Source organism: Pristiophorus japonicus, chromosome 2 (genome assembly GCF_044704955.1).
Source record: "Pristiophorus japonicus isolate sPriJap1 chromosome 2, sPriJap1.hap1, whole genome shotgun sequence".
In the NCBI taxonomy this organism is placed as follows: domain Eukaryota; kingdom Metazoa; phylum Chordata; class Chondrichthyes; family Pristiophoridae; genus Pristiophorus; species Pristiophorus japonicus.
The window spans coordinates 237,666,189-237,693,313 of NC_091978.1; positions in this window are offsets into that span (position 1 = coordinate 237,666,189).

Consider the following 27,125-nt stretch of genomic DNA (forward strand, 5'->3'; position numbering starts at 1 on the left):
CGCAGATGCAACACGTGAGCCCAGCTGGGTAATGCGCCCAGGGGAGCCCCCCTTAGCCCCTGGTCCTGGCCCACCAAGCCATGGTCACGTATCCATGTGGACTACGCAGGTCCTTTCATGGGAAAAATGTTTTTGGTTGTAGTAGACGCCTACTCCAAATGGATCGAGCGTGACATTCTCAATTCAAGCACATCCTCGGCCACGGTAGAAAGTCTACGGGCAATGTTCGCCGCACATGGTCTACCGGACGACTTGGCAGCGACAATGGCCCGTGCTTTACAAGCAGTGAATTCCAGGACATCATGGCAGGAAATGGTATCAACCATGTCAGAACGACACCGTTCAAGCTGGCCTCAAACGGCCAGGCGGAACGAGCAGTGCAGATAATCAAACAGGGGATGCTCAGAATCCAACGGGGTTCCCTACAAAGCCGCGTATCATGCCTCCTGTTTGCAAATAGATCCCGACCACACTCGCTCACAGGTGTTCCACCCGCAGAGCTGTTAATGAAATGGACGCTCAAAACCAGGTTATCCCTTATACATCCCACCGTGAAAGAAATTGTAGAGAGCAGGCGCCAGTCACAATGTGACTACCTAGTCGGGAATGCGAGGGCACGATGTATTGATGTCAATGACCCTGTCTTTGTTCTCAACTACACTGCAGGGCCTAAATGGCTCACAGGCACTGTGATTGCCAAAGAGGGGAATAGGATTCTGGTAGTTAAACTTACCAATGGACAAATCTGCCACAAACACATGGATCAAACAAAAAGGAGGTTCAGCAACCCCATAGAAGAAGCAGAGGAAGAACATGATGTAGAGTTCACTCCTCCACAGGTGACCGAACACCGGAACCAAGAGGAGGAGAGCCCAGTCACTGTCGGCAGTCCGGACAGGCCTGAGGCACTGCAAACATAGAAACATAAAAAATAGGTGCAGGAGTAGGCCATTCGGCCTTTTCGAGCCTGCACCACCATTCAATGAGTTCATGGCTGAACATGCAACTTCAGTACCCCATTCCTGCTTTCTCGCCATACCTCTTGATCCCCCTAGTAGTAAGGACTACATCTAACTCCTTTTTGAATATATTTAGTGAATTGGCCTCAACAACTTTCTGTGGAAGAGAATTCCACAGGTTCACCACTCTCTGGGTGAAGAAGTTTCTTCTCATCTCGGTCCTAAATGGCTTACCCCTTATCCTTAGACTGTGACCCCTGGTTCTGGACTTCCCCAACATTGGGAACATTCTTCCTGCATCCAACCTGTCTAAACCCGTCAGAATTTTAAACGTTTCTATGAGATCCCCTCTCATTCTTCTGAACTCCAGTGAATACAAGCCCAGTTGATCCAGTCTTTCTTGATATGTCAGTCCCACCATCTCGGGAATCAGTCTGGTGAACCTTCGCTGCACTCCCTCAATAGCAAGAATGTCCTTCCTCAAGTTAGGAGACCAAAACTGTACACAAAACTCCAGGTGTGGCCTCACCAAGGCCCTGTACAACTGTAGCAACACCTCCCTGCCCCTGTACTCAAATCCCCTCGCTATGAAGGCCAACATGCCATTTGCTTTCTTAACCGCCTGCTGTACTTGCATGCCAACCTTCAATGACTGATGTACCATGACACCCAGGTCTCGTTGCACCTCCCCTTTTCCTAATCTGTCACCATTCAGATAATAGTCTGTCTCTCTGTTTTTACCACCAAAGTGGATAACCTCACATTTATCCACATTATACTTCATCTGCCATGCATTTGCCCACTCACCTAACCTATCCAAGTCACTCTGCAGCCTCATAGCATCCTCCTCGCAGCTCACACTGCCACCCAACTTAGTGTCATCCGCAAATTTGGAGATACTACATTTAATCCCCTTGTCTAAATCATTAATGTACAATGTAAACAGCTGTGGCCCATGCACAGAACCTTGCGGTAGCCCACTAGTCACTGCCTGCCATTCTGAAAAGTACCTGTTTACTCCTACTCTTTGCTTCCTGTCTGCCAACCAGTTCTCAATCCACGTCAGCACACTACCCCCAATCTCATGTGCTTTAACTTTGCACATAGCAGACTCTCAGGCCAGCGCCCAACAACCGGAGACCCAGCTCAGGCGCTCTACAAGCGAACGTAAACCACCAGAGAGACTTAACCTGTGATCCCAATAAGACTTTGGGGGGGAGGTGATGTCATGTATTCAACTGTCATTGTAACCCATGTATAAACTGACCTAAGTTGTATACCGTGAGAACATTGACCACTAGGTGGTGAACTTGTGGGAGACACTCCTAACCTGGACTTTCAGGTAAAAAAGGGGAAGCTCCACCCACCTTCATCACTTCTGTCATGTATCTTACATTATTATATCTAACTGTATCCTAACATGCTATACATGACTGTAATAAGATATGACCTGTAACCACCAGCATACCTTAACACCAGGGGTGCACTTGCAAGAGACAGGTATATAAGCACAGGTCTCAGACAAGTGCAGCATTCCAGAGCTGTGAAATAACGGTGCAGGTCCAGAGTGACCTTGACTTCACTACATGCCTCGTGTGAATCTGTACTGAGGGGACAGGACTTTACAGTGGCGATGGGTTACGGGATTACAGAATCTACAGTATGGCGAACAACGGATCAGATGAAAAGTACAATGCGGGAGACAATTGGGAGGACTTTATAGAAAGGCTCCAGCAAAGCTTTGTAACCAAAGACTGGTTAGGCGATGATAAGGCAGACAAGAGAAGAGCCCATCTCTTGACCAGCTGTGGCTCGAAAACATACGCTTTAATGAAGGATCTGTTGGCACCCGAGAAACCAGCAAGCAAGTCGTTTGAAGAATTGAGCACACTGTAAGAGACCACCTGAAGCCAGCGAGCAGCCTACACATGGCCAGACACAGGTTCTACAACTACAGATGCTGTGTGGGCCAGAGCATACCCGACTTCGTGGCGGAACTTCGGAGGTTGGCTAGTTTATGTGAGTTCTCCGATGAACTGAACAGAGAAATGCTGAGAGACTTTTTCATTGAAGGAATAGGCCATGCAGGCATATTCCGAAAGCTCAGAGAGACCAAGAATCTGACCTTAGAGGCAGCAGCACTGGTTGCACAGACATTCTTGGTAGGGGAAGAAGAAACAAGGTTGATTTACAATGCAGGTACGACAACTAACGAAATATTGGATCAAGAAGTTCACAGCACTAAACAAGCTGCTACCCCCACACACAGACAAAACCGGGAGAACAGGTTCTCAATAGCAGGCAGAAACCATCAAGGGCCACAGGAACGGCCGTTCACACCTCATCAACCCACAATGCGAGCAATCAACTACAAACTGAGAGAAGCTCAAGAGAGATCAGCCAGACGTAGCTCATTCTTTGGAAACTCTTTGAACAATGGAACAGGTCTGTGCTGGAGGTTTGGGGGTCAGCACTCGGCAAGGGGATGTCGATTTCAGCAGGCTGTTTGCAGAAGCTGCCTGCATGTGCAAAAAAACGGCAGCTCGGCTGGTATACGAATCGGAAGGGTCGGAAAGCGGACCAGAAGATGGTGGGGACAGTATCCGGGACACCGGTGTACAGCGGGTCAACACGATCCATGGCCGCTGCTCCTACAACAGGACGCCTCCTATAATGATGAGGGTCCTACTCAACGGGATATCTGTCAACATGGAGCTGGATACGGGAGCGAGTCAATCTCTCATGGGCTCTCAACAATTTGAACAACTGTGGCCGCATAAAAGAGTCAGACCAAAACTCACAAGGGTCGACACCAAACTAAGGACCTATACCAAAGAAATCGTACCAGTCCTCGGCAGCGCCATGCTCTCTGTCACACACAAAGGGACAGTGAACCGACTTCCCCTGTGGATTATCCCCGGAAACCCCCCAGCACTGCTGGGGAGAAGCTGGCTGGCAAAACAAAACTGGAAATGGGATGATGTCCATGCCATGTCATTAGAGGAATGGACCTCCTGCTCAACAGTTATAAAGCGATTTGAACATCTCTTTCAGCCAGGTGTGGGCACTTTCAAAGGGGCCAAAGTCAAAATCTACATCACACAGGATGCTAGACTGGTCCATCACAAGGCCAGAGCTGTACCCTATGTGATGAGGGAAAAGATTGAACACGAACTAGACAGGCTTCTGCGGGAAGGCATTATATCACCTGTGGAATTCAGCGACTGGGCAAGTCCCATCGTCCCAGTCATGAAGCCTGATGGATCCGTACAAATCTGTGGGGACTACAAATCTACCATAAACAGAGTCTCCCTGCAGGACCAGTACCCGCTGCCCAGAGCGGAGGACTTATTTGCCACATTGGCTGGAGGTAAACTTTTCTCAAAATTAGACCTCACATCTGCGTATATGACGCAAGAATTGACCGAGGAATCCAAGCTACTCACCACCATCAACACACATCGAGGCCTTTTCATGTACAATCGATGCCCATTCGGCATCAGGTCGGCAGCTGCCATATTCCAGCGCAACATGGAGAGTCTGCTCAAGTCCATCCCAGGGACGGTTGTATTTCAAGACGACATACTTATCACGAGCAGGGACACCGACTCCCATCTCCGTAATTTGGAGGAAGTACTAAAGCGGTTGGATCGGGTAGGCCTACGAGTCAAGAAATCCAAGTGCCTGTTTCTCGCACCCGAGGTTGAATTTTTGGGCAGAAGGATTGCCACTGATGGAATCCGCCCAACAGAGTCCAAAACAGAAGCAATTCGCCTGGCATCCAGGCCCAGGAATGTCTCAGAACTGCGCGCCTTTCTCGGGCTACTCAATTACTTTGGGAACTTTATGCAGAACTTAAGCACGCTGCTGGAGCCTCTCCACGTGCTACTCAGAAAGGGGTGCAATTGGTTTTGGGGGGATGCCCAGGAACGTGCCTTGAATAAAGCACACAACCTTCTGTGTTCCAACAGTGTTTTGACTTTCTTTGACCCAGGTAAAAAACTAGTTCTCACATGCGATGCGTCAGCGTCTGGGGTCGGGTGCGTTTTGCAACATGTCAATAGTGCGGGCAAATTACAACCCATAGCTTATGCCTCCAGGTCACTTTCGCGGGTGGAGCGTGGGTACGGAATGGTAGAGAAGGAGGCGCTCACGTGTGTGTACGGTGTCAAAAAGATGCACCAATATCTTTTCGGGGCCAAGTTTGCATTAGAAACCGACCACAAGCCCCTCACGTCCCTCCTATCCGAGAGCAAGGCAATAAACGCCAACGCCGCGGCGCGAATTCAACGGTGGGCACTCATGCTGGCGTCCTACGACTATACCATAAGGCACAGACTAGGCACAGACAACTGTGCCGACGCGCTCTGCAGGCTACCCCTGGCGACCACGGAAGGGTCTGACGAACAGGACTGTGAGGTAGTCATGGCAATCAATGCCTGTGAGTCCACAGGTTCGCCCATGACGGTTTGCCAAATCAGAGCCTGGACGGCCAGCGACCCCACGTTATCCTTAGTAAAAAGATGTGCCCTAACCGGTGACTGGGCAGAGGCTCGCGATGCCTGCCCCGAGGAATTAAAACCCTTTCACAGGCGCTTGCATGAGCTATCACTACAAGCAGACTGCCTGATGTGGGGCAGCTGAGTAGTCATGCCTCTGTGAGGCAGAGAGGCATTTGTCCAGGAGCTCCACCGCGAGCACCCGGGGATTGTTCTCATGAAAGCCATAGCCAGATCCCACGTCTGGTGGCCCGGTATTGACGCGGACTTGGAGCTCTGCGTCCGAAGGTGCACCATTTGTGCCCAACTCAGCAATGCCCCCAGGGAGGCTCCACTGGGCCCCTGGCCCTGGCCTACCAAACCGTGGTCGCGGGTGCACGTAGACTATGCGGGCCCATTCATGGGCAAAATGTTCCTCGTAGTTGTAGATGCATTTTCAAAGTGGATCGAATGCACCATTTTAAACTCGAGCACAACCTCCACCACTGTGGAGAGCCTCGCAACCATGTTTGCACGCACGGAATCCCTGACATATTGGTCAGTGACAATGGTCCGTGCTTCACCAGCGCAGAATTCCAAGACTTTAGAATTGACCATGGCATAAATCACATCAAGACGGCACCGTTCAAGCCGGCCTACAACGGCCAGGCGGAGAGAGCAGTGCAAATCATTAAACAAGGCATGCTTAAAATCCAAGGTCCCACGCTGCAGGATCGCCTGTTGCGACTGCTGTTGGCATACAGATCTCGTCCGCACTCACTGACTGGGATCCCCCCCGCGCAACTATTGATGAAAGTCATTGAAGGTTGGCATGCAGGTACAGCAGGCGGTTAAGAAAGCAAATGGCATGTTGGCCTTCATAGTGAGGGGATTTGAGTACAGGGGCAGGGAGGTGTTGCTACAGTTGTACAGGGCCTTGGTGAGGCCACACCTGGAGTTTTGTGTACAGTTTTGGTCTCCTAACTTGAGGAAGGACATTATTGCTATTGAGGGAGTGCAGCGAAGGTTCACCAGACTGATTCCCGGGATGGCGGGACTGACATATCAAGAAAGACTGGATCAACTGGGCTTGTATTCACTGGAGTTCAGAAGAATGAGAGGGGATCACATAGAAACGTTTAAAATTCTGATGGGTTTAGACAGGTTAGATACATGAAGAATGTTCCCAATGTTGGGGAAGTCCAAACCAGGGGTCACAGTCTAAGGATAAGGGGTAAGCCATTTAGGACCGAGATGAGGAGAAACTTCTTCACCCAGAGAGTGGTGAACCTGTGGAATTCTCTTCCACAGAAAGTTGTTGAGACCAATTCACTAAATATATTCAAAATGGAGTTAGATGTAGTCCTTACTACTAGGGGGATCAAGGGGTATGGCAAGAAAGCAGGAATGGGGTACTGAAGTTGCATGTTCAGCCATGAACTCATTGAATGGCAGTGCAGGCTCAAAGGGCCGAATGGCCCACTCCTGCACCTATTTTCTATGTTCTATGTAAAAGGACTTTAAAAACAAGGCTCTCATTAATCCTCCCAAACATGCATGTAATCGTTGAGGCAAAGCGCCATCAGCTGACTGAGTACCATGACAGAAATTCGAGGGGGAGATGGAATGAGATAGGGGCAAAGTGTTTGTACTAAACTACTGTCCCATATGGCTTGCAGGGACAGTAACGGGCAAGGAAGGAAACAGGCTACTGGTAGTACAAATGGACAATGGCAAAACCTGCCGGAGGCATGTAGACCAAGTCAAAAGCAGATTTACCAACAACACTGAGGCAGATTACAATGTGGAACTCGCACCACACCTGGTGGACAGACAGAGGGAACAACCTGAGGAAAGGGCAATCCCAACAGACAGCCCAGGCGAGTCAACAACAATCACACCAATCGAAACAGACAGCCCAGGCGAGATACCAGCAACCACACCCAAAGAAAAACAGGCAACCAAGGCAAACAACTGAACCACAACTCAAACGCTCCACGCGAGAGCGTAGACCACCTGAGAGACTGAACCTATAAAGGCAATAAGACCTTGGGGGAGGGTGATGTCATGTATCTTACATTATAATATATAACTGTATCCTAACATGCTATACATGACTGTAATAAGATATGACCTGTAACCACCAGCATACCTTACCACCAGGGGTGGACTTGTAAGAGACAGGTATATAACGATAGGTCTCAGGCAAGTGCAGCATTCCAGTGCTGTGAAATAAAGGTGCAGGTCCAGAGTGACCTTGACTTCACTATATGCCTCGTGTGAATCTGTACTGAGGGGACAGGACTTTACAACTTCAGTGCTGAAATAAAGGTTACTGGTCACAGAGTGATTTTCTCTCAAGTATGGGCCTCGTGTGCATTTATACTGTATAGTCAGGACATATCAGCAGACGTATGGGGAGGAGGCCAGGGGTTTACTGGGAACATCGCTCATACCTCCAGATCTCTGAGACGCAGTGGATTAGAAGACTGTGCTTCCGAAAAGAAGTGCTGGCAGAGATATGCCAGCTCCTTCAGGCAGACCTACAGCCTACCAGTGCCAACAGGACTGCGTTGCCTGTCGAGGTGTAGGTGATTGTGACGATGGCCTTCTATGCCTCCGGCGCCTTCCAGGCAGCAGCAGGAGACATATGCAGCATCTCTCAGCACACTGCACATTGCTGCATTTGCCACGTTACTGTATGTATGCAGAATGGACTCATAACGATCTTAATGAGCAGCAACAGCCAGAATGCAATGGTTTTAGGTCTTGGAAGAATTATGGGCTTCCCCAAGGTTCAAGGAGCCATTGACTGCACACACGTCACCTTGCGAGGACCATTACACAACATAGCGGTCTTCAGAAACTGAAAGGGTTAATACTCCCTGAACATACAGCTGGTCTGCGTAAACACGCAGTGCATCCTCACGGTGAATGCCCGCTGTCCAGGGAGCACAAATGATGCTTTCATCTTGCGTGAGAGCAGTGTGTCACGAATGTTTCAGCGACAAAGACAAGGGCAGGGCTGGTTGATCAGGGACAAAGGTTCCGGCTTGGCCACCTGGCTCATGATCCCCTCCGGACCCCCGCCATAGAAGTCAAGCATCATCATCATAGGCAGTCCCTTGAAATTGAGGAAGACTTGCTTCCACTCTAAAAGTGAGTTCTCAGGTGACTGAACAGTCCAATACGGGAATTACAGTCACTGTCACAGGTGGGACAGACAGTCGTTGGAGGAAAGGGTGGGTGGGGAGTCTGGTTTGCTGCACGCTCCTTCCGCTGTCTGCGCTTGATTTCTGCATGCTCTCGGCGCTGAGACGTGAGGTGCTCAGCGCCGAGCAGCTGAGCAGCACTACAATGACAGCCATGCAGCCATCTGAAACATCATTGAACAGACAGCTGGTGTGCTCAAGCAGTGCTTCTGTTGCTTGAACCGCTTTGGAGACAGCCTTCAATACTCCCCTCAACAGGTCTACGAATTCATTGTGTTGTGCTGCATGCTACACAACTTAGCCATCATGAGGGGCCAGGCATTGCCAGAGGGGATTGCAGGACCACCTCAGGTGGAGGCGGACGAGGAACCCATTGTGGATCCACCTTAAACCTCAGGGGAGGGAGCGTGGAGATGCGGCCGCAGCAAGAGCCTTACTTCGCCAGCTCATTATTGACCAGTTTACATAGAAACATAGAAACATAGAAAATAGGTGCAGGAGTAGGCCATTCGGCCCTTCCAGCCTGCACCGCCATTCAATGAGTTCATGGCTGAACATTCAACTTCAGTACCCCATTCCTGCTTTCTCGCCATACCCCTTGATCCCCCTAGCAGTAAGGACCTCATCTAACTCCTTTTTGAATATATTTAGTGAATTGGCCTCAACAACTTTCTGTGGTAGAGAATTCCACAGGTTCACCACTCTCTGGGTGAAGAAGTTCCTCCGCATCTCGGTCCTAAATGGCTTACCCCTTATCCTTAGACTGTGACCCCTGGTTCTGGACTTCCCCAACATTGGGAACATTCTTCCTGCATCTAACCTGTCTAACCCCGTCAGAATTTTATATGTTTCTATGAGGTCCCCTCTCATTCTTCTGAACTCCAGTGAATACAAGCCCAGTTGATCCAGTCTTTCTTGATAGGTCAGTCCCGCCATCCCGGGAATCAGTCTGGTGAACCTTCGCTGCACTCCCTCAATAGCAAGAATGTCCTTCCTCAGGTTTGCTTCAATGGAGAAGGTGAGGTTGCAGCTTTGACTCGCAACTCTGTGCCACAATGTTGGCTCATCTACACTGAATTCTGCAATGAGACACAAGACACCAATGGCAAAGGTCCAAGAAACATTTTTATAAACAATGCCCCCCCCAACAACCCAAAACGATACAATGATTAAACCAAAACTAACTAAACACAAAACTGCTTCCTGCAGCAAGTCAATGCAAAATAATCCATTTCTTAACATACAAATATTTACAAAGTGAACAATTCTACATAAATGCATGAGCTCAAGCTTGTGCCAGCCCTTAATGGCTCTGAGCCACACTTCCCCCCCCCCCACCCACCCCTTTCTCGTCAGCCCCCTCCCATGCCTGCTGCTCCTCCTCAATAAGGCCTCAGTGCCTATAGTTAAGCTGCGAGTGGGCTGCTGTGTTCGGGGGGAGACAATGCAGACTCAGTCTGAGGACGCCCTGGACCAGCTCTTAGCCTGGAAAGCCTGACTGCGGACTGCTGAGCCTCATCATCAGCGGGAGCAATCACTGGTGGCTGGGATGGTGCATGGTTTGCGAGTCAGTGGTAGGAGCTGGAATGCTGTCATCCTGAGGAAGGACAGCACCTTCCATTTCCTGGGAGCCACTGACTCTCTGATGGGGCTGGGCCTCAGCATCTGGAATATGACGTGTCTCCTCATCTTGCTGGTCTGCTTCGGCACCATCCCTTCCCCGTTGGACAGTGGGGAACACACAGAGAGGATGGCAGCAGTCATCGACTGCATCACATCACCAAGCTGAAGCGTAGCTTGCGCCTGTAATGTGCCCGAGGCTGCAACAGGATCAGGGGCATGTGCTACACACTGTGGAACTCCACTGTCGCTGCTCGAGGCCATCAGCCTCTGTGTGTGGGAAATGATGGCCTCGCTGGAGTCCTGAGTCACATTGACAATCCGTGACGTTGCCTCCGCAACAGTTGCAGTAAGCTTGTCGATGCTCTCTGGGATCTGTCCCAATGCATCCATAAGCTCACGGTGCAGTCCTGTGTTTCCCTGGACATTTCCACCAAGTCCAGTTCCATGTCTGCCTGTCATTGAGCAAACCAACTTTGCCGACTCACCCTCTGGAGAGCTGGCCTGTGAGATTGCCCTCTCACACTGCGTTGCTGTAGGCGACTGGGGCCAGGAGCCTCTGAAGACTCAAACTCCTTAAAAGTCTCATTGCCAGCAGATGAGGAATGTTGGGATGAGGCAACTGGTGGGCTCTGCAGCTCAGTTATGTTGGATGTGTCCTTAGCCTTGTCATCACCGCCATGGCCTGAGGTTGATGTGTCTCAGGAAGGCTGGCGCGATTGTGGCTGATCTTCTGCAAGCACAAAAACACATACGTGTGGTTCGCAGCAGGGGAGGGGCCAGGGTGACATCAGGAAGGCAGCATTGCACATGTTAATTTGCCGCCACTTCATTATATGTCTCAATGCAGTTTCTTCAGGCACCCTATTCATTTACATACCATTCCATTGCCCCCGGCAACTGCCCGAGCTGCTACTCCAATGAGGGCTGACACCCGTTCCTCAACATCATTAAGTTGTAGTATTTGAGTCGACTCTCTGCCTGTGCGCAGCTGCTCCCTCCTGTTGTGGGAGTGCTTCGACTGCAAAGAGAAAAATAGGAAGGGTTCAGAAAGGGTTACTCTCCTGTTGTGGCACATATGCCTACCATTGTACAATAGGTGAGACTATGTGAATGTTCCAGTGGCTTCCATTCAATCTGTTTGGATGTTGCATGAGCTTTGTGAGCGATTGTTAGGAGGTTAGAGGGATGTAACATAGGGGCTGTAGGTGATCTTTCTGAAAGCCATAGCAGCAGTGGGAGTGTATTGTGAGGAAGGATGTAAATTAGTGAGTTTATGAGTATGGATCATTAGAAGGCAATGGGTGCAGAAGTAAGCCTTCATCTTTCTTATGCATTGTGAAACTCACTCACAGATAGCAAGACTCTTGAGAGGGACCATATTCATGAAATACTTCACATAGTGTCTGAGATTCATGTTTGAAAGAAAGGAGACATCCATAAATGTAAATGGTACATACCCTGACCGAACTGGTAAGGTCATTGAACTTTTTTCGACATTGTATCTCAGTTCTAGGCACAGTGTCTGCAGCAGAGACCTCTTGTGTTATGTCCCTCCACAGCCTCTAAATACAGGCCAGAGTGGTCTGTCGCCTCCAGCAAGATGGAGTGAGGACCATCTCCTCTCCACTGCATGGACTAAAGCCTCACTCGTTACTGAAACGCCTAGCACGCTGCCTTCCCTCCTGCTCCTCCATCTCTGCAAAAGTGGCTGAATTGGGACGGTTTATATGCGCATCCGTGTTTTGGATCGATAATAATAGATCCAGGTTCAGGATCTGGATGAATGTTAAATAAGAGACAAGACAAATGAAGTGAAGATAAAACACCGTTTACTGAGAGAAAAGAAACATAATACAGTTTACGAAGAAAAGAGAAGTATGATAAGATGCAACAAAGCTCACAGCCTTCAGCCAGTCGGGAACTCCGCAACAACGGCTGGTCAGGAGCCTTGGGGGTCCCGGCACCGCTCGCGAATCACGGTCCAAGGTGAAGTTCAAAGAGCTACTGGACAGTTCCGTTCCTTTATACTATTGAACAAACATGGGTGCATGTGGCTTATGGCCAACTCCTAATCTGTAAGGCCCCAGCTGTTCTTCCACAAAGCATGAGACCTCGAGGCGCCGATCGTCCCATAAACAAGATGGTGTGCGCATCAAAGTCTCTCTCTCTCTCTCTCTCTCTCTCTCTCTCTCTGCATCAACAACATTCCACGAGGCATGAAGCAGAAAACACACTGTAAATGTCGGAGTATCATAATTAACCCTATGTGATTAACCCTATACAATGCAATGCGCACAGGAAGCTGCCGCGCCTGCATTAGCATTTGCGCCCAGTAAAAAAAAAAATTCACTGTGCATGCACAAAATGGCTGCCTCCTTCAACAACGCAAGTTTCGGTTCAGGCGCACATGTCCATTGTGCAATGCCTGTCTTAACGTGAATGCTCCTCCAACTTACATTTTCACCAAAACTTGCAGTTGAAGGCACAAACTATTTTCAGGTGCTAACTTTAACGCCCCGCCGTGATTAACGCCCCGAAATCCAAAAATGCCAAAATCCAGCCAAAGACTTCTCACTGCAATTATATAGGGCCTCAGTGAGACCACACCTGGAGTATTGTGTACAGTCTGGTCTCCTTACCGAAGGAAGGATACACTTACCTTAGAGGGAGTGCCACAAAGGTTCACCAGACTGATTCCTGGCATGGGGAGATTGTCCTATGAGGAGAGGTTGAGGAGACTAGGCCGATATTCCCCAGAATTCAGAAGAATAAGAGGTGATCTAATTGAAATATATAAAATTCTTACAGGGCTTGACAGGGTAGATGCTGGGAGAATGGTTACCCTGACTGGTGAGTCTAGGACCAGGGGTTACAATCTCAGAATAGTTGTCAGCTATTTAGCACTGAGATGAGGAGAAATTTCTTTACTTAAAGGGTTGTGAGTCTTTGGAATTCTCTACCCAGAGGGCTGTAGAAGCTCAGTCGTTAAGTATATTCATGTTAGAGATTGATAGATTTTTGGATATTAAGGGAATCAAGGGACATGAAGGGATTGTGCAGGAAGGTGGAGTTGAGGTAGAAGATCAGCCATGATCTCATTAAATGCGGAACAGGTTCGAAGGGCTTAATGGCCTACTCCTGAGCAAATTATTATTTAAATGGAGAAAGATTGCAAGTGCTGCATTACAGTGGGACCTGGGGGTACTTGTGCATGAAACACAAAAGGTTAGTATGCAGGTACAGCAAGTGATCAGGAAGGCCAATGGAACCTTGGCCTTTATTGCAAAGGGGATGGAGTATAAAAGCAGGGAAGTCTTGCTACAGTTGTACAGGGTATTGGTGAGGCCACACTTGGAATACCGCGTACAGTTTTGGTTTCCATATGTACGAAAGGATATACTTGCATTGGAGGCAGTTCAGAGAAGGTTCATAAGATTGATTCCGGAGATGAGGGGGGTGACTTATGACGAAAGTTTGAGTAGGTTGGGCCTCTACTCATTGGAATTCAGAAGAATGAGAGGTGATCTTATCGAAATGTATAAGATTATGAGGGGGCTTGACGGGGTGGATGCAGAGAGGATGTTTCCACTGATAGGGGAGACTAGAACTAGAGGGCATGATCTTAGAATAAGGGGCCGCCCATTTAAAACTGAGATGAAGAGAAATTTCTTCTCTCAGAGGGTTGTGGATCTATGGAATTCACTGCCTCAGAGAGCTGTGGAAGCTGGGACATTGAATAAATTTAAGACAGAAATAGACATTTTCTTAAACGATAAGGGAATGAGGGGTTATGGAGAGCGGGCAGGGAAGTGGACCTGAGTACATGATCGTATCAGCCATGATCGTATTAAATGGTGGAGCAGGCTTGAGGGGCCATATGGCCTACTCCTGCATCTATTTCTTATGTTCTTATGTTCTTATGTACTCCTATTTTTTATGTTCCTATGCTGTTATGCACAAAAGCTCAACAGATTTTCGGTCCCACCGATCTCAAAAGAATAGTTCTACTGAATAAGCGTGAATTTTCCTCTTCCTGCACAAGACAATTTTGGCCTCTCTGAGTTTAATTGCAATATTTATCTGTGGCCAGGGGCAGCATTAGTGCAAATAATGAAATGGGACTCTTTAGTTGTCAGCAGCAGTATGCACAAAAGGGAACCACAGGCAGCTGATTCAAATTGTCCTGGCTTCTGGGGCAAATCCCTTACCTCTGCCTACGGATATCGCCAGGTAAATTGTCATGCTCGATGCACAGAGATAAACATAGATACATAGAAATTAGGTGCAAGAGTAGGCCATTCGGCCCTTCAAGCCTGCACCACCATTCAATATGATCATGGCTGATCATCCAACTTCAGTACCCCTTTCCTGCTTTCTCTCCATATCCCTTGATCCCTTTAGTCATAAGTGCCACATTTAACTCCCTTTTGAATATATCTAACGAACTGGCCTCAATAACTTTCTGTGGTAGAGAATTCCACAGGTTCACAATTCTCTGAGTGAAGAAGTTTCTCTTCATCTCGGTCCTAAATGGCTTACCCCTTATCCTTAGAATGTGACCCCTGGTTCTGGACTGCCCCAACATCGGAAACATTCTTCCTGCATCTAACCTGTCCAATCCCGTCAGAATTTTATATATATTTCTATGAGATCCCCTCTCATTCTTCTAAATTCCAGTGAAAGTCGATCCAGTCTTTCTTCATATTTGAGTCCTGCCATCCCGGGAATTAGTCTGGTGAACCTTCGCTGCATCCCTCAATAGCAAGAATGTCCTTCCTCAGATTAGGACACCAAAACTGTACACACTATTCAAGGTGTGGCCTCACCAAGGCCCTGTACAACTGCAGTAAGACCTCCCTGCTCCTATATTCAAATCCTCTCGCTATGAAGGCCAACAAGCCATTTACCTTCTTCACTGCCTGCTGTACCTGCATGCCAACTTTCAATGACTGATGTACCATGACACCCAGGTCTTGTTCCACCTCCCCTTTTCCTAATCTGTCACCATTCAGATAATAATCTGTCTGCCTGTTTTTGCCACCAAAGTAGATAACCTCACATTTATCTACATTATACTGCATCTGCCATGCATTTGCCCACTCACCTAACCTGTCTAAGTCACCCTGCAGCCTCTTAGCATCCTCCTCACAGCTCACACTGCTACCCAGCTTCGTGTCATCTGCAAACTTGGAGATATTACATTCAATTCCTTCATCTAAATCATTAATATATATTGTAAATAGCTGGGGTCCCAGCACTGAACCTTGCGGTACCCCACTAGTCACTGCCTGCCATTCTGAAAAGGACCCATTTATTCCTACTCTTTGCTTCCTGTCTGCCAACCAGTTCTCTATCCACGTCAATACATTACCCCCAATACCATGTGCTTTAATTTTGAACACTAATCTCTTGTGTGGGACCTTGTCAAAAGCCAAGGTAATGGCTCAGTCTGTTCAAAACCTATTCTGTGAGTCTGCACACCAGACATTTAATTTACATTTGGGATGAGTGTGGTCTCTAACACATCCCGAAAAATCTTTGTGGCAGTGCAAACAGTTCGAAGGAGGCCTCCTGCCTCCTGCCTCGGAGCCCTGCAAAAGCTACCCCTACAAATCTACAAAGAAGATCCAGCGTTACTGAGAAAATACAGGATGACACTTTGATAAATTGAAGTATAATACCCAGCCTAAATTGTTTTTAAGAGTGCATTCATTGCTGACAACACTCTTCAAGATTGTTGTAGGTAATTAATCTAATGCCTAAAGTAATTTTGAGGTGTCTTAATCACTAATAAATGCACACCTTCTCATACTTTATAGCTCCTGTGTAACATAATAAATCAGATTATCCAACATCAGCTTATTATGAAAACAAATTCAATTTGTTCCATGAAGTTTAATATAAAACCCATTAATACAATGTCTTTAAGCCAATTGGCTTCCACTGGTACAAAATACTTGACACAAAACAAAGTGAATACTTCAACCTATTCATTACCATCTTCCTCTTGTATATATCAACACTTGGAAGGGTGAAACTGTCTCTGGGAATGAAATTCAAATTGCTCTCTGTGAATCGGCAGTTCATTTTACACCCTGCCCAATTTCCTATTCCATTTGACTTCAATTGATAAGAAAATTGGGCAGGGTGTAAAATGGGCGACCCATTCCTTAACACACATCTTGCACTACCGTCCAAAACCAATTTTAGTCCCTTGATTTCTGAAAGCGATCGACACTCCATTGTTAACTCAGGTAGAGTGACAAATCAATCGCTTCTGATCAGGTGGTTTTAGTTGCTATGGACAGAACATCTAACCCTGTCCACCAATCTAGAAGACATATTTGGCCAGATGAAGCCACTATGTATTTATGTTTCTGCTGGTGGTGGTGGACTGGTGGTGGTGGTGGTCGTGGTTGAGGGAGGTGGGCATGCATCTGGGCAACAATGGCAGGTGTTTGGGCAAGATTTATATCAAAAATATCACAGTTATAATAACAAGTATTTTGCATTTTCAGCTTCCAAAATGAAACATGGTTGTAGTTATTGAAATAGGACTCGCTTGTTTTTCTTGTCCCCTTGAGGAAGATTTCACAATTACAAAGTTCCCCACAAAGTTAATCAGCGGACGAGTCAGAACATTCACCGCTCCAACCCAAGGCCTTCTGATCTGCAAGCCAGTTGTATAATTGTAGGGCCATTAGGTGGTCTACACATTTTTAATGTTTCCTTCTAGGTCAATTTTGAACGCCTTGGAAATCCTAACCTTGTCTTTGTCATTATCAAAGTTCAGCCGGTGTGTTGACAATGAATCGGCTGTTCAAAGATCTCTGCATGAAAGCTGTAAAGTTATTTAGAATTTTAAAAAGCTAAATTTATCTCGATACATTAAAATATTTAGTAATAATAAGTCGCCTCTTACAATATGTAGGATTGACCTTGCCGCTAACCAATACCCTTCATATGTTTTATAACTTTTAAATATTTAACATTAAATATTTGAAATAATTGTCCAATACAGATTATTTGGACAAGTTCATGTAGCTGAAAAATTGGCCCAGACTTTGCTGTCAAAATAACGGTGAGGCTAATGGCAATTGCCATTATTTATGCGCAAATGCTACAGCAATTTCAGGTAAGGGGCAGCTACGTGGTTAAATGCAGATATCCAAAGGTTACTTTCCAAGTTGCGCCACTCCGTTGTTAGCTCTGTGAAAAAGGCATCTCGCCATTTGCCTTACCATTGAAATACATTGACTGACGTGAAGTTGCTGTATTTGCGTGGTACATATAAACTAAACTCACCATAGAAAGTTAAGTCTTGTCATTTCAAATCTAAGTATCCTTTTAACAATGTGATAAGACCTATCCTTGGTCCTCTCCTATTTTTCATCTACATGCTGTCCCTTGGCAACATATTCTGAAAACACAGCATCAGTTTCCACATGTACGCTGACGACACCCAGCTCGACCTAACCACCACCTCTCCCGACCCCTCTACTGTATCTAGATGGTCAGACTGCTGTCCGACATCCAGTACTGGATGAGCAGAAATTTCCTCCAACTAAATATTGGGAAGACTGCAGCCATTGTCTTTGGTCCCCATCACAAACTCTGTTCCTGAGCCACCAACTCCATCCATCTCCTTCGAAACTGTTTGAGGCTGAACCAGACTTTTCACAACCTTGGGGTCATATTTGATGCTGAGATGAACTTCCAACCCCATATCCACACCATAGTATATGCAAGTACTCTAATAACGACTCCACGAGGTAAGTGTATAGTATTTGAACTGTAGTGACCTTAGTCCTTTATTGCAGCTCCTAGAGTGAGGACACCAAGAGGTGAGCTCCCTTTTATACTTGGTTACCTGCAATGTACAGGTGACCCTTAGGTCTCCAGCAGTAGCACCCTCTGGTGGTACAGGTATGGTGTATACAGGGTGAAAGTATATTCAGTGGTCGAGTGTTACAGTACATACATTAACATACATACATAACACACGCCATCACTAAGGCTCTGGAACATTGCCCGACTGAGTCCCTGCCTCAGCTCATCCATGCCTTTGTTACCTCTTGACTTGATTACTCCAATGCACTCCTGGCCATCCTCCCACATTTTACCCTAAATAAACTTGAGGTCATCCAAAACTCGGCAGCACGTATCCTAACTCGCACCAAGTCCCGTTCACCCATCACCCATATGCTCGCTGACCTACATTGGCTCCAGGTTAAGCAAAGCCTCGATTTCAAAATTCTCGTCCTTGTTTTCAAATCCCTCTATAGCCTCGCCCCTTCCTTTCTCTGTCATCTCCTCCAACTCCACAACCCCTCCGAGATATCCACGCTCCTCTAATTCTGGTCTCTTGAGCATTCCTGATTTCAATCGCTCTACCATTCAGCTACCTAGGCTCTAAGTTCTGAAATTTCTGCCCCAAACCTCTCTGTCTCTTCACTTCTCTTTCCTCCTTCAAGATGCTTTTTGTCATCTGCCCTAAAATATCTCCTTATGTGGCTCGGTGTCAAATTTTGTTTGATAACACTCCACTGAAATGCCTTGGGACGTATTACTAGGTTAAAAGCGCTATATAAATACAAACTGTTGTTGTCGTTGATTACTGCCAATCAACCTCTAGGTACTGAAAATTAACTATTACAAGTGTGAAGTGTGGATTAGTGTACAAAGTTAAAGCACATGGGATTGGGGGTAGTGTGCTGACGTGGATTGAGAACTGGTTGGCAGACAGGAAGCAAAGAGTAGGAGTAAATGGGGACTTTTCAGAATGGCAGGCAGTGACTAGTGGGGTACCGCAAGGTTCTGTGCTGGGGCCCCAGCTGTTTACATTGTACATTAATGATTTAGACGAGGGGATTAAATGTAATATCTCCAAATTTGCGGATGACACTAAGTTGGGTGGCAGTGTGAGCTGCGAAGAGGATGCTATGAGGCTGCAGAGTGACTTGGATAGGTTAGGTGAGTGGGCAAATGCATGGCAGATGAAGTATAATGTGGATAAATGTGAGGTTATCCACTTTGGTGGTAAAAACAGAGAGACAGACTATTATCTGAATGGTGACAGATTAGGAAAAGGGGAGGTGCAACGAGACCTGCGTGTCATGGTACATCAGTCATTGAAGGTTGGCATGCAGGTACAGCAGGCGGTTAAGAAAGCAAATGGCATGTTGGCCTTCATAGCGAGGGGATTTGAGTACAGGGGCAGGGAGGTGTTGCTACAGTTGTACAGGGCCTTGGTGAGGCCACACCTGGAGTATTTTGTACAGTTTTGGTCAACTAATCTGAGGAAGGACATTCTTGCTATTGAGAGAGTGCAGCGAAGGTTCACCAGACTGATTCCTGGGATGGCGGGACTGACCTATCAAGAAAGATTGGATCAACTGGGCTTGTATTCACTGGAGTTCAGAAGAATGATAGGGGATCTCATAGAAACGTTTAAAATTCTGATGGGTTTCGACAGGTTAGATGCAGGAAGAATGTTCCCAATGTTGGGGAAGTCCAGAACCAGGGGTCACAGTCTAAGGATAAGGGGTAAGCCATTTTGAACCGAGATGAGGAGAAACTTCTTCACCCAGAGAGTGGTGAACCTGTGGAATTCTCTACCACAGAAAGTTGTTGAGGCTAATTCACTAAATATATTCAAAAAGGAGTTAGATGAAGTCCTTACTACTCGGGGGATCAAGGGGTATGGCGAGAAAGCAGGAATGGAGTACTGAAGTTGCATGTTCAGCCATGAACTCATTGAATGGCGATGCAGGCTAGAAGGGCCGAATGGCCTACTCCTGCACCTATTTTCCATGTTTCTATGTTTCTATGTCTCATTCCTTCAGCTATTAAATTTTGTTCACTTTAAAAAAAATGTCAAATATAAATTTAATTGTTTTTAATATTTTTCATTTCTGTCTTCTTTTCTCTCTCTTAATCCAATCTTTCTTTCCCTCTCTTTATTTCTTTTTCTGAACTTGATTTGGCATTGAATTCACACACTCTCATTTTCACTGCCTTCTCAGTCCTTGCATTGTTTATTTCTCAATCTTTCAATCTTTCAATCTTATTGGTTAAAGAAATACACAGTTGGTTTCTCTGTTCACTCAGGTCCCTGAATCCCTGTTTCCCTCGCTGCGCCGTTATCAACTCACACTTTTAGCAACATGTCATGCAAAATATTAAAAATATAAATGTGTAAGGGCAAGTCTAAGCTGAGGCTAAGTCTAACTGATAGATGGCCTGCTACTTCAAATTATGGCCCAATATTGGCGCCATCTAATATGATCAGTTTCTAAATGCATAACATTAAGTAGGCCTGAGAAAACAAGATGAATGAAACACTCTCGACTCTGGAATAAAAAGACAAATACTGCAAATGCTACAAATCTGAAACAAAAGCAGATACTGCTGGAAAGACTCAGCACGCGAGTCAGCTCCTGTGCAAATCCTTCCTCAAAACTGAAAAATTAGCAGACAAGCATATTAATGCAATAAAAAAAATGCATATGTATAAAACAAACACAGGGAGGAGGAATCATGAATGGAATGGTATTACAGATCTTCTCGGTCAAGTAATAGACAGAAGCAATAAGAGCTCAAAGAAACAAAGGGTGTGCAAATAGTTAAGGAAGTGGAAAGCCTGGGAAAATGTACGTTAATGGCAGAGTTGGAAAAGCTGGGGTCAAGTGTGAAATTAAAACAGGATTGAACATGAGATTATAGCTAAGGTCTAAGGTCACTTTCAAGTAATTGTTCAGAGGGTTACAGGGTGCTGAAGAGAAAGAGAAGGGATAGATGTTCTGCAAGAGTTACCTGTCCTCCTGCCGTAAATTCGCCATTTCTCCAGGGTTTCTGCTGATCTTCCCCCAAAGGTATGGCTGATTGCTGACTCATTTGGAAGTGGGATGCAGTGAATGGGCAGCTGTTGCATCTCCTGCATTTGCATGAAAAGGTGCCAGGAAAGATCTGCATAAAGTAGGGGTGGTGGAAGAATGAACCAGGGTGTCAAAGAGGGAATGGTCCATCGGCAAGGTGGAAAGGGTAGGGAATGCGAAGGTGTGTTTGGTATCATTTTGTAGAAGGCAGAAATGGCAGAAGCTGATCTGGCAAATGCAGAGGCTGGTGGGATGGAAGGTGAGGACCAGAAGGACTCGTTACAGTTGTGAGGGCGAGTGGTCTCAAAACATAAGCATAAGAAATGTGATAGACCCAGTCAAGGCTCTATTAATCACAGCAGAAGGGTGAGGATAAATGACAGCATTTCAAAAGCTCTGTTTTGGAAGATGGCGTCATCAGAGCACATTCAACAGAGATGGAGAAATTGGGGAAACAGGATGAAGTCTTTATAGGACATGTTGTGGGGAAAAAACATATTTGTAGCTGTTAGCTTGTTTACGCTGTAACAATCTTCTGACAAAGTTACAGTTGGAGATCAGGCAATCCTGTGGAAATCCTATCCCAGAGTTATGAACATACCTTAATAAAATGCAGGTGTAGCTGGGTTCCATGTGGGTTCCCCTAGTGACACATTTTACCTTAAGGAAGGGACTGCAGGGAGAGAAGAGAATATATGATAGGAGAGGAGAGAGGAGGAGGGGAAAGAAGGGGAGAGGCGAGGTTAAAGGACAGGGGAGAGTGAGGAGAGAATAGAGGAGGTAAGAGGAGAGAACAGAGAGAGTAGCGGAGAGGAGAGAAGGTGGCGGAGAGGGTGAAGTGGAGAGAGAAAGGCGGAGTGATGAAAAGAGAGAGAGGAGGCGAGAGGGTGAGGATAAAGAAGGAGATGTGAGAGGGAGAGAAGGGGTAAAGGACAGGAGCAGCTCGGGAGAGGAGGGAGAGTAGGGTAAAGGGAGGTAACAGAAAAGGGGAAGGGATGGGAAGAGGAGGCGGGAAGGGGAGACAAGGAGGTGAGGGGGCAGGAAGGGGAGTAGGACAGGATTATCAGGAGAGAAAAGAGACCGGACAAGTGGGATAGGAAGATGGGTGGGAGCCCGAGGGCTAATGTTACCTTAGCGTGGTGGGGATACTGAAACAATTTTTGCTTCACTGGGAGATGTTGCCGGTGATGTGTTTTTCAACAGTGGAAACATGCATTTCAGCAAAATATTTGACTCATAGCTGGCGGGGGGGTGGGATGGGCGTATTTTTACTTAAGGTGGGTGCCTAGACAGATAAAGTTTTGGCCTTCCAGTTAGTATTTAGATGATGCTTCCATAGGCTGAGGAGCAGGGGATGGATGAGTACATGTCTGGCTTCTTGGTTTCCACTTCCAGAGTGTAGTGTTTCCGTAGGGCTCATTCGGCTGCAACCAATGGCGGGTGTCTTTCTTTTCATTCTTCATCTGACCATCTCTGTAATATCTGTGGTCAATCAACTTGCCAATTTCTTTCAAGATTAGCTGCCCTCTGTTTCCTAAAATCAAATCTCACTTGGGTAGTTTTAAAATATGTTTTGTATTCTTTTGCTTTAGGTGGCCCTGTCACATAACATTATGCCAAGTAACATTATACACTCAGTGCCACCTACAATGGTAATATTAGAATACTGTGAGTGTGCATCATTTTGAATATATAATAGATATATAAAGAAAGACTTGCATTCATAGAGTGTTTTCACAACTTCAGAATGTCCCATAGCGCTTCACACCAATGAGTTACTTTTGAAGTGTAGTCAATGATGTACTATAGGAAAACACAAGAGCTTATTTGTGTACAAGATTCCACAAGTACAAAATTAAATAATTGACCAGATAATTTGTGTTTTTTTAAAGTGATATTGGTGGTGGGATAAATGTTGAACAGATCTCCCTTGCTTTTCTGGCCAACATTGAGTTCATGATCAATAGAACACTGGGAGAAAACTGCTAAATAGAATCAGACTGTTAGGTACAAATCGGATCATAGGGTTAATTATTTGTGAACATTTTCAATGAATCACAAACCAAACAATGGGTTACTAAATTAAGCACAAGGAGCAAAACATAATTGAGGAGGCCAAGCCACGTTACACTTTGTCGCAGAGCAACTTTCGAAGCTTGTGCCCATCTTCAGAACTACCTTGCTTTTCTTTGAATAGTGCCTGAGGAACCTTTACACCAACCTTAGAGGGCAAACCGAATCTCAGTTTAATATCTCATGCAAAAGACAGTACCTCCGATAGTACAGAATCCGTCAGTACTGCACTGAATAATCAACCTAGATTATGTGCTCAAAAATCTGGAGTGGGGATAAACACACAACCTTATGACTCACAAACAAGTGTGCTCCCAACTGAGCCAAGACTGATACATAATATATGTGCAACATAAAATGACCTGGGTGTTGCTCTCAGCGGTGAAGGAATGGCTTTCACCATTCACCTCACTGACAGTGGCCCAGAGACTTTTTGCTTGCTTGTCAGCGGGGATTTCCTCTAATCCGGCATCTGTCTCAGTGTGCCGCCCTCTACAGGGGATTGTGGCATCTGGGAACAGGGCAAGAAATAGGGAGACTCTTCAACCAATCCGATTGAAGAATTCTCACTGAGACACGCAAAGTCTAAACCAGGAAGTAAGAAAAACAGGAAAGATAAATTAGATTTAAATTATATACAGGAAGAGAAATAAAAGATTGGGACATACAGATGGGATTAAGAGAGAGAGATAAAAGAGACAAACAGAAAAAAAAAATAAAGAATATTCTTAATTCAATTTAAAAAATAATCTTGAGTACTAATTTTCTTCTGAGGGAATGGGCTAGAGAAGTTGCTGTTTTTAGGGGGAAATTAGTGGGCAAGTATAGTAAGTTCACGACATTACAGTGATTTCAGTGCCGAGTCTATCAGTGAGGACTGTAACAGTGCACCCTGTGGAGGAGCAAGGTATCTCTGACAGTAACTTCTGGATTTCCACATTTAACTGTGCATGTGCCGATGCTAGAAGTTGCTGTCAGATTTACCCTGTAACAATGGTGAGCGCTGATAGCCTCACCATTATTATAGCAGCAAAATCCGGGCCTTTATAAATATTTTCCCCTCCTTTTTCTGACTGTGTTAATATATCTGACCGTCTTTTATTTTTCAGATTTATAGTAGGATTCACAGCCTAAATGTTAACTTGTCTGTTCTCTCCACAGATGCTGACTGGCCTGCTGTGTGCTTACAGCATTTTCTGCTTTGACCTCTACTCCAGTGTGTTTCTGCAAGTCCTCCAACGCCTTCCACTTTTCCGTATCATGGAATGCATTTTACATTCTGAGCAGACGGAGATGCTTGTAGTCTATCAAGTAACCATAGGTAAGAAGAAATACTGCTTGTCCTACATAGTTCCAAATGTCAGGTTAACACCCATGTTACAGAAGTGCATCGACAGGCTGCACAGAAACTTCCACTGAACAAAATGAAATGTAGCAGAATCTGACAATCCCAGCCATGGTTCGAAAATCAACTAAGTAATCAGCTTTAGAGCCAATTACATTTTAGCAGGTAGTTCATCCTTTCCTTGTAGTAACTGGGACATAGCAATTGGACTATGATTTGATGAAACATAATCAATTATTCACAATATCACAATGTTCGCTCAGTACTCTTATGTTGCCAGGTAAAGGGGAAGGTGCTGGGAAGATTCTTAAGCTGCTGCTACTTCAAGGTGTAAAGTGGCTTGACCTCCTCAATTATGTTTTGTCCCTTGTGCTTCATTTGGTTCCAGATTCAATGAAAATTTTCCCAATGAATTTACCCTATGAAAAAAGAAAAATACTGTGGATGCTGAAAATCTGAAATAAAAACAAAATGCTGGAAATACTCAGTGGGTCAAGCAGCATCTGTGGAGAGAGACGCCAGTTCTGATGAAAGGTCATTGACCTGAAGAATTAACCCTATGATCCGGTTTTTATCTGATAGCCTGGTTTCATTTAGTATTTTTCTCCCAGAGAACTATTGATCATGGACTCTAATCTATTTTTTGAATAAAATATCATCTTACCTAATGTTAGTTTAGCTACAGCATCACACTTACATTCCTATGACATATACATGTAACCAGAGCCATACCACATTCTCTTTAAGTTATCAATGCTATTTTCTTTACCTTAATCACATCTCCCATTGCTAAAGTCTTGATGGGCTATGTACAAACTATAGCTCCACTGTTAAACTGGTAAACTAATCCTAGGCTTCTACCAATGTTCTTAGTCAGCTACTAAAAGCTGTGTAAGAACATCTTTGTGACAACTTATTGTCTCCCTTGCTGGGTGTTTCCAAGCTAGATGCTGTTCAGACACAGCAGAACAAAGGATGGTGGCGGAGATGGTTGAACCTGTGTTGAACCTGTGTCACTATGTTCCATTCTGCTGCACATTAATACTTCAAAATGCAGAACCATTGTGCCTGCTATCTACAGCAATCTTGTCAGATATGAATGCATCTTTCATAGTAGGAATAATCCTGGCCAACATTTCTTCTTCAACTAACACCATCAAAAACAGATTCATTGGTCATTCATCTCATTGCTATTTGTGGGACCAGCCTGTGCCCAATTGACTGCCACGTTTACCTACAGAACAATGATTGCACTTCAAAAGAAAATTATCGGCTTTAAAGCATTTTGCGAGATCCTAAGGAAAAAAAGGGTGTGATATAAATCCAAGTTCTTTCCTTCCTTATGCAAGGCCCTGTTTGTGTATTGACTGCAGTTAAACTGTCACTTTTTCATCAATGTGAAACAGTTGCATAAATCTGCAGACAAGTGTTAAAAAAACAAGCCTGAAGGCTCTGAGTCTGAATGCGAGGAGCATTCGTAATAAGGTGGATGAATTAACTGCACAGATAGCTGTTAACGGATATGATGTAATTGGGATTACGGAGACATGGCCCCAGGGTGACTAAAGCTGGGAACTCAACATCCAGGGATATTTAATATTCAGGATGGATAGACAGAAAGGAAAAGGAGGTAGGGTAGCGTTGCTGGTTAAAGAGGAGATTAACGCAATAGTAAGGAAGGACATTAGCTTGGATGATGTGGAATCTGTATGCGTAGAGCTGTGGAACACCAAAGGGCAGAAAACGCTAGTGGGAATTGTGTACAGACCACCAAACACTAGTGGTGAGGTTGGGGATAGCATCAAACAGGAAATTAGAGATGCATGCAATGAGGGTACAGCAGTTATCATGGGTGACTTTAATCTACATATAAATTGGGCTAACCAAACTGGTAGCAATACAGTGGAGGAGGATTTCCTGGAGCGTATAAGGGATGGTTTTCTAGACCAATATGTTGAGGAATCAACTAGAGAGCTGGCCATTCAAGACTGGGTGTTGTGTAATGAGAGAGGATTAATTAGCAATCTTCTTGTGTGAGGCCCTTGGGGAAGAGTGACAATAATATGGTAGAATTCTTCATTAACATGGAGAGTGACACAGTTAACTCAGAGAATAGGGTCCTGAACTTAAAGAAAGGTAACTTCGATGGTATGAGATGTGAATTTGCTAGGATAGACTGGCGACTGATACTTAAAGTGTTGACAGTGGATAGGCAATGGCAGACATTTAAAGATCACATGGATGAACTACAACAATTGCACATCCCTGTCTGGCGTAAAAAAAAAAACAGGGAAGGTAGCTCAACTGTGGCTAACAAGGGAAATTAGTGATCGTGTTAAAACAAAGGAAGAGGCATAAAAATTGGCCAGAAAAAGCAGCAAACCTGAGGACTGGGAGAAATTTAGAATTCAGCAGAGGAGGACAAAAGGTTTAATTCGGAGGGGGAAGATAGAGTGTGAGAGGAAGCTTGCAGGAAACATAAAAACTGACTGCAAAAGCTTCTATAGATATGTGAAGAGAAAAAGATTAGTGAAGACAAATGTAGGTCCCTTGCAGTC